We start from the raw sequence: 9,811 nt of genomic DNA, 5'->3' as shown, positions 1-9,811 counted from the left end.
CCCCAAATCATTCTATATAGTGCTACCAAATTAATCTGCCTGAATTGCTGATATAATTTAAATTGACCTGGCTGATATGATTTAAACTGGCCCAGAGCCATCTATCTATCTATCTATCTACCTACCTATCTATCTATTTTGAGACAGAGTTTCACTTTTGTTGCCCAGGCTGGAGCCCAGTGGCATGGTCTTGACTCACTGCAACCTCCATCTCCCAGGTTCAAGTGATTCTCCTGCCTCAGCCTCCCAAGTATCTGAGATTACAGGTGTCCGCCACCACACGCGGCTCATTTTTGTATTTTTTGTAAAGATGAGGTTTCACCATGTTGGCCAGCTGGTCTCGAACTCCTGACCTCAAGTGATCCACCCGCCTTGGCCTCCCAAAGTGCTGGGATTACAGGTGTGAGCCACTGTGCCTCGTCTACTGATTTATTTAGACACAAAATAATTGTATATATTTATGGAGTCAATACATGTGACTGACTGCTCTGTATTTTTAAAAATCTTCCCAGGTGATCCTGATGTGTAGCAAGATGGAGAACCACTGCTCTAGTCAAACAAGACTTTGCTTTTACCGTTTTGTAATTCCCTCACCATTCATGCCTAGTGAAATCCTTAACCATTCTTCAAAGTCCAATAAATGACACCCCTTCCATGAAATCTTCTCTGATTACTCTCACCAAGTGTTTTCACAGCCTTTCTCTAAATCCTACGTCAATTTGTTTCACATACGTAATCTCTTATTGTTATAGCAATTAATTATCATTTACTTAGATATTTACAGTTTTCAAAGGTTTTCCACAAATCTCTCTTCTAATCTTTATTTTCTGTGCATGGAGACCTAACCACTCCCAAGTTATAGTGAGGAAACCCTGCCTCAAAGAGTGTATGTGAGTTTTTTTTCCAAACCCACACAGTTAGTAAATGACAAAGATGCAAACTGAGCCTGGATCTCCTGACCCCTGCCAGCTTGTTGTTGGAAATATTTAAAACAAACACAAATCCCCTTTCACCACCATTAGAGCTCATAAAAATCACCTAGGAAGACTGTCAAATGCATACACCTGGGTGGCAGCCTCAACGATTCTAGTTCACTCTAGCCAGAAAGGCCTAGATGCCTAGGTTTTCATCAGGCACTGCTGGGTAATTCTCATGCAGGTGATTTTGAGAAATACTGCACTAGGTGATTACACACCATATGGAGATTGTAGAAAAACCTCCAAGGGCCATTTTACCCATGTAAAACGATAATTCAAAAATAATTAAGAATTAATGATGGGAAAAACATTTTTGGGGCCAGTATAGATCATAGACTTGTGCCCAGGGCACTTGCTTTTTAATTCTGAAAGTTGCTTCTTTAAAACCACATCTGTTAGTTTTCCAGATGAGCAGGTAGCAGGTTGACCAGAAGTACTCTCAGTGATCACTGCAAACCTCCTCCTTCTGAATTGTGGCAGGTGCACTTGCTTTGTATTTCCCCTCTGGGAAGCAGAGAGGTCACTTGTAGCACTTCTGATTTCATAAGGGTTTTGGAGGAACTCATTTGGCTCAGTTTTCAAACTAAATATGCCTCATAAGAGACTCTGCTGACATTGTGTTCCATTGACTAGGGCAATGATCTAAGGCCATCTGGAAAAAATCTCTGCCCAGATTAGAGAAGTACCACTTGTTTCCATGGGAAGAAGCTGAAGTACTTTAAATAAGACATAATTTTACAACCTTGACACTGAAGAAGATATCATTATAACGTCACCCAAGATAAAAGCTGCCATTTTCTGTTTGGCATGAATTTTCTTCTGTAGGTCATATCTGTTCACAATATCCTGGCTTCTATGGGGGAAGTTTGTGTAGTCCAAGAAAACTATTCAGATCCATCCATTTCTCAAGCAATGTTTAAAAGCTGTTCTACAACCGGAAGTACATAGATTTTTTTTCATTCCTCAAGGGAATATTTACTTACCTATGTGACATTATGTAGAGAGGGCAGAACACTGCATTGAACAAGCCCTTGTGTCTAGGTGAACTGAATTTTAAAATAGAGTAGATGCTATTTATTCTCTTGATCACTACTTACCTTTGGATTCCGGAGAACTTTTGTCTTTTCTCCTCCCACCCTTCGGAATCCTCTGCTGTTCTCAAAAGAAGGTCTGAAGAGCCTGGCCAGTAATAATAATAATACCTGGTATAACCCTATAAGATAATTACAGTGGTAAATTACCTCATGCTGCATGTTTCTCTCTGAAAAGCGTTTTCTCCATTCCCAGGATGGTATGCAGGCCTTTTTGTTTCCTGAAAAGGAAAGAAGGAAACCAATCAACTTTGGGGTTTGGGGGGGCTAAAAGCAGGAGTCATCAGTTAGGCATAGGGAAATCCACCCTACACCCTGCTCTGTGCCCTGGGAAGCTGACCTTTAGGGACGGCATCAGCTGGGCTCCTTTGCTTCCTGGTTTCCTCTTGGGTTCAGCCAGTGAGAGACAGAGGCAGAGGCTGAGAGTAGGAGAAAAAGGAAGTAGGGGTATTTATTCCTGCAGGGCTTCAGGTTAAATTGCCTGTGTTCTGTTATCAAAGGCCACAGCTCTTGTTAAGTAGCTCTTTCTCCTACAGCCATCATCTTACAGTTCCAATAACTATCCACTTCTGCTGGCCTTGTCACTTTATGTTTAGAAAGAGTAATGGATCCCAGCTGTCGCTAGCTATGGGGTACTTCCACATCCTTATGATGGTTTTCATTAACTTTGCCCATGTTTTAAATTTTTATTAAATTTCAATAGCTTTAGGAGTACAATTTTTTTTTGTTACATGGACGAATCGTATAAAGGCGAAGTCTGGGCTTTCAGTGTACCCATCACCCAATTTGTGTACATTGCACCCAACAGGTAATTTTTCAGCCCTCACCCCTAACCTCCCCTCTGAGTTACTAATGTCTCTCATTCCATTCTGTAAGCCCCGCATACCCATAGCTTAGCTCCTACTTATAAGCGGATCACATAGCAGTATTTGCTTTCTGTTTCTGAGTTACTTCACTTAAGATAATTGCCTCCAGTTCCACCCAAGTTTCTGCAAAAGACATTAATTTGTTCTTTTTCATAGTTGAGTAATATTCTATGGTGTGTGTGTGTGTGTGTGTGTGTGTGTGTGTGTGACATTTTCTTTACCCACTCATCAATTGATGGGCACTTAGATGGACTCCAGATCTTTGCAATTGTGAATTGTGCTGTGATAAACATACGAGTGCAGATGTCTTTTTGAGATAATGACTTCTTTTCCTTTGGGTAGATACCCAAAAGTAGGATTGTTGGATCAAATGATAGATGTACTTTAAGTTCTTTGAGAAATCTCCGTACTGTTTTCCATAGAGGGTGTACTCATTTACATTCCCACCAACAGTGTATATAAATGTTTCCTTTGCACTGCATATACTTGCCCACAATTTTGTAAACATTTCCTTCATTAAACTCTCCCCTATTCCCTCATTTGAATATTCATCTGTGCTATTTGCTGGGACCCTGACTTATATAGAGGGCAATGCTTAAACAGGCCATGTTAAATGATTTTGGACTTTCTAGTAATCTTGGCATATGGAAGCTAGGGGTGACTTGAATTAAATTTGGAAAGTAAAGAGAGCTCACAAATAAGATAATAAATAAGGCAGATCTGATCTAGATTTCTATCCCCAAAATAAATGCCTTCTTTTCAAATGCTCATACATTCACAAAAACTAGTATTAGGCCGCAAACCAAGCCTTGATAAATTGTAAAAAGTAGAACCAACATAGACAACATTCTCTGATAACAAATTCAATAAGATTAGAAACTCACACAAAATAAAAGTTTGCACTATGACTGAAAATTTTTAAACTCTTTCATGGAAGTAACTCTGATCAAAAACAAAATACAGGCCATGCACAGTGGCTCACATCTATAATCCCAGCACTTTGGGAAGCCAAAGCAGGAGAACCCCTTGAGCCCGGGAGTTCAAGATAAGCCTAGGCAACATGATAAGACTCTGTCTCTACAAGAAATTTTAAGAATTAGCCAAGCACGGTGGTGCTCACCTGTAGTACTAGCTACTTGAGAGGCTGAGGAAGGAGAGTTACTTAAGTCCAGGAGATCAAGGCTGCAGTGAGCTATGATCACACCACCACACTCCAGCCTGGGTGACTGAGTGAGACCCATCTCTAAAACATAAATGGAAGTTGACAAATTTTAAAACATCCATCATGATGAAAACAAAACATTATCAGAACCTAAAGAAGAACTTAGAGGAAAGCTGAATACTTACATCAATATAAGGGAAAAATAAAAATAAATAAAAAAAGGAAAGCAGTAGGAAAGATATCAATGAGTTAGAAAATAGAAAAACTGTATTAAGAAATAAATCTAATAGTTAATTTGTTAGAGGAAAGTTAAAAAAAAAACTGCTAACTGAATCAAGTGATAATGAGAGAAAGCAGAGAAACACAAAATACGAAACGGTAAGAAAGAGTAACAACAGAAAAAAAAAAAAAAAAAAACCTAAAATATCCATAGGCCACTTTGCTCAACTCTGTGCAAATAATTATAAGGTCTGGGTGAAAGGAATAATATCCAAGATATAGCATCTGGCCCTAGAAGAGGCAGAAAGTATAAAAAAATGATTTTAATAAAAACAGGTTCAAGTTGCTTCTTTTTTTTTTTCTTTGAGATGGAGTCTCACTCTGTTGACCAGACTGGAGTGCAATGGTGCCATCTTGGCTCACTGCAACCTCCGCCTCCCAGTTTCAAGTGGTTCTCCTGCCTCAGCTTCCCAAGTAGCTGGGATTATACGTGTGTACCACCACACCTGGCTAAATTTTGTATTTTTAGTAGAGATCGGGTTTCTCCATGTTAATCAGGCTGGTCTCCAACTCCTGGCCTCCAGTGATCACTTGCCTCTGCCTCTCAAAGCGCTGGGATTGCAGGCATGAGCCATCACACCCATCCTCAAATTGCTTTTTGAAAGAATTCTAACAATTTCTTTTAAGGAGCAGACCATTCTAAGGCCAATTATCTTAGAGCTCAAGGAGTGGAGTGGAGGAAGTAGATGGGTGGAGAGAAAACTTCCAAATTATTTATGAAGAGAGTATAACATTGACACCAAAACCTCACATGAACTGTAGAGAAAAGAAAACTACAAACACTTCTCATTTATGAATATCTATGCAAAAATCCTGATTAAAATATTAGCCTAGTAAAAGAAAAAGCACATCACAACAGGTGGAGTTTACCTGAAAAATTTTTAAATGACTGACATTAAAATATCAGATTACGGATACAAGAAAAATAATTACACTTAAGTCCTCGAGTGCTCAAATAGCATTTCAAAATTTTTAATAAGATACTTCTTTTAAAAAAAACTCAATAAAATAGAAATAGACTAGATGTTATAATAAAATTTTAGTCATTTTAGCCCCAGAACCAGCAGCATGCTTCATGAAAATCACTACAATTATTTCCACTCGAGTAGAAATAAGACAAAAATAATCACTGTATCCACTATTATTTACATTGTATTGGAGGTATTGGCTAACACAAATAGGCAAGAGAAAGTAGTCATAGAAACTGTGAATGAGAAGTTAAAGCTGTCCTATTTGCATATGATGTGACTGGATATGTGCAAATATCAAAAGAGCTCACTGGAAATTACAATTGGAAGATACACAATTGGTACATAGAAATTAGGGTTCAAAAATATTAAAACATATAAATACACAAAAAAATGACTAGTTAAAATACATACCATGTTCTTGGGATTAGAGGACTCAACATCATAGAAATATCATTTTTTCCTAAATTAGTATATAATTTAATATAATCTCAATTAAAATACCAACAGGGTTTTAAAATTACACAAGATGATTCAGAAGTTCACATATTAAACAACCCAAAGCAGACAGACAGGAAACTGGGTAAGAGTAATTGGGGGGAAAAGAGGGAGGTGACTAGGCTTGGCAGATATTATAAATCTTTAACAATTAAAACATTATAGAACTGGTATATGAGTAGACAGAGAAATAATGAAAGAAATTAGAAAGTACAGAAATATTCCAAATATGTAGAGAAGATTAATACATGATAAGGGCAGCATTTTAAATCAGTGAGACAAATATAGGCTTTTTAACAAATGATATTGGGTCAACTGAGGAGCCATCTAGGAGAAATGAATAAATTTGATTCTTACATTACAGAATAAACAAAGACAAATACCAAATGGATCAAATATTTAAATATGAAAAATGAAGCCAAAAAATTACTGGCATTTAAGTATGAGGTGGGAGCATGGCAGAAGATACAAGGCAATTCCTTATTATCTTAGAGTGGCAAAAATCTAAATTTGATTAAAAATCCAGAACCATTAAAGAAAAGATTAACACCAAAGTCACATATGTGGCTAATTATATCATAAGCAAAAGAAAAAGAAGAAACTAGAAAAGAAAGATATTTCCAACTCATCTCACAAGACTTATCCCTAAAAATCAACAAAGAAAAAACAAATCATAGAAAAACAGTCAAAGGTGCAAATAAACAATTCACAGAAGAGGATTTATAAATAGCTTAATACATGAAAATATGTTCAACCTTCCTCATAAGAGAAATGCAAATTAATATACTCTGAGCTATAATTTTCTACTTTTCAAATTGGCAAAAAAATTCTAAATTTTAATAACAAATCTAGATGGGAAGGTATTTTCACGTATTGCTAGCAGGATTATAAAGTGGTATTGTTTGATGGGCAATATGAAAACAATAAACCAATTTACAGGTGCACATTTTCTTTGACCCAGCAATCCCACACATTAGCATTTTCCCTACAGATATTTTATTGATGTATATACAAATTTTTAATGTATATACTTTTTTTGTCATAGCTGAAGATTGGTATATTTATTGTCTATTGCTGCATAACAACCCCAAAACTTAGCAGCTTAAAACAATATATATGTATTATCTCAGTCTCTGTGGGTTAAGAATCTAGATACAAATTAGCTGGTTTCTCTCCTTCACTGTCCCTCACAAGGCTGCCATCGAAGTATCAAATCCAGGTCTGCAGTCTCGTCTGAAGTCTCAGCTGGGGAAGACTCTGCTCCCAAGCTCATTCTGGTTATTGGCAGCATTCATTTCCTCAAGGGTTGTTAGACTAAGGGCCTCAGTGCCTAACTGACTATTGGCGAGAGTTTGCCTTCAGTTCTTTTCCATGTGGCCTCTCCCAAGTGACAGCTGACACTATCAAACATGCAAGCCAAGAAGGAAATAGTTGGCTAGCAAGATTGAAGTCAATCTTTTGTAATCTCATCATGGAAATGACATCCCATCGCTGTTACTGCATTGTGTTTACCAGAAGCATGTCTGTATATCTAGCCCACATTCAAAGGGAAGGAATTACACAGGGGCAGAAATACTAGAAGGCAGAGATTACTGGGAGCCATTTCCTTTCACAGTTGGAGACAGCAACATATTGGAAACTGGGCATACAGGTGGTGGGTATTGAAGAGGTAATTCACTTACATGGTTCAAACGTTATAAAATAATGAAAAAGTCTTCAGGGAAAAGGTACTCAGTGTTGAAGGCATTAAATATCTTTCTGTATTTTAAAAGTTGAACCATCTAAATATATTAATACATTTTTTAAATTAAAATGCATCTATTTTTTGTATAGCTTCGTTATTCTGCAGGAATTCTCCCCCTTTTATTCTCTTTCGGCAAAATCTCATTTATCTCTTTGGAGCACTTATCAGACTTTGCAAGTATATAATTGTTTGCAATATTAACTTGTTTATTTTTTGTCCCTTTCACAATATGTTAAGCTTCAGGCAGACAAGGGCCATGTCTGTTTCATTCACCAATGTATTATCCAGTACAGGTACAGTGCCTGGCACACAGTGGGCATTCAGTAATTACTTCTTGAATATTGAACAAACCAATGAATGATGCAAGCAGTAAGAGTGAAAATGTATCCTCTGTTAAAATCCAGATGGCATGAGATAGTTGTTGTCCTGTCATTGTGCCTCTATCATACCAGATATTGATGTATTTTACACACCTATGATCTTCAAGGGAGATGATTAAACTTGATACAAGAAATATAATAGATATCAAATATATTAATATGAACTCCTCAAGTGTTAGCTCTAATCTATTTAATTATGACATAGTTACGACATGTAATTATTGATCCCCAGCTAGGTATCAACAGTGGCCCTATTCTCAGGGTGCCTAAATTACAAAATAAAGAAGACATTCATATGCATAAATGAATATAATAAGGTACAGAGGAATAAATAAGAGCAGGGGCAGTGATTCCCACCACATCTGATTTTTCTTTAAAATCAGAGGAGGAAGAAATTGTTTCCATCTGGAAGAAATGAGAAAAGTCTTTACGAAGGAGATACCATTTAAAGTGGGTCCTAAATAGTGGGTAAGATTTGAGGATGAGAAAATAACAGAAAAGGATATCCTAGGAGCAAGAAGAACAAGATTCTGTAAATGATACAGGGAAAGTGTGAGGCATGCATAGGAAGAGGCAAATAATTTGGGAGAAGGGAAACCTAGGTATGAGGTGGAGAGCAGAGAGAATTGAGATTGGAGACACAGCAGATGATAGTTATAAAGTGTTATTTATACTTTGTGTTTTATTTACAGGATTTTGGATTTTATTGCTAAGAATTAGAAGTCACTGACAGAGTTCAGTTAAGGAGAAACATCTTCAGATTTTATAAATCTCCTTTATGCAACAGTGTAGAGAAAATCAGAAAGGTGAGGCTTGAGGCAAGGGAAAAATCAATACATGAAATATTTAGGAGTAGGAGACAGTAGGGCAAGACAATCGATTCACACTCCTAAATTTTGAAATATAGACTGTTTGTGGTATAAAGTTCAGCATAGGGAGAAATCAAAATAAGGGCTGGCAAGACCTGGGAAGACCTTTGAGTACCTAGTTATGAGGGCGTGCCTTCTGTGAGTTTTCAAGGAGCTGCTGTTGCTGCTTCCTAAACCACGACTTTAGTGTTGTTAAAGAGCTATGCTTTCTATTCAATTACAGACCAAGACTCCAAAACCTGGCTTGTTCTTTGTTACTAAAGCAACTAAGTAATTACATAGTTTTAACTCCTCAAATAATACAGTATTTAGTTAGAGCGCTCTAAGAAAAAACAAAATGAATTGAAATTTGTGTGTGTGTGTGTATGAGACAGAGTCTTGGTCTGTCACCCAGGCTGGAGTGCAGTGGCACGATCTTGGTTCACTGCAACCTCTGCCTCTTGGGTTCAAGTGATTCTCGTGCGTTGGCCTCACAAGTAGCTGGGATTACAGGCATGTACCACCACGTCCCACCAGAAATGTATTTTTGTAGTTAATTTAGCTCTACGTCAGGTAACAGAGAATGTGTTAATTTGCTCGAGCAATTAAACCACATCTGAAACAGCAGCTGCAATTGGAGTCACCACCTGGTTACATTTACAATAACCGACCATTGTCATCCAATATGCATCCGTTCTCTATATCCACCAAAAAAATGAGTTGCAGTGGGATGTGGTGGGAATCACCATCCCTAAATCCTTCAAGATGCACCCCTTCCTCTTCAAAGGTGGCCCTAATATCTACAATCCCTCCAGGAATGTGGCACTGCTTTTGGCTTACTATTGTCACTAGAAAGGCATTCTAGTGGCTTCCTCTTGGCCTTTCCTGCAGTAAAAGCCCCCACTCCACAGGTTAGAGAACCAATGCAGGGATTATGCCAGTTGCTGAGTATGTCTGTTCTAATTACTCATTTTGGAACTGGGGAGATAACTATGGTA

Source organism: Sapajus apella, unplaced genomic scaffold (assembly GCF_009761245.1).
Source record: "Sapajus apella isolate SASKATOON/1434 unplaced genomic scaffold, GSC_monkey_1.0 scaffold16, whole genome shotgun sequence".
Classification (NCBI taxonomy): Eukaryota; Metazoa; Chordata; class Mammalia; order Primates; family Cebidae; genus Sapajus; species Sapajus apella.
This window is presented reverse-complemented; position numbering follows the sequence as displayed.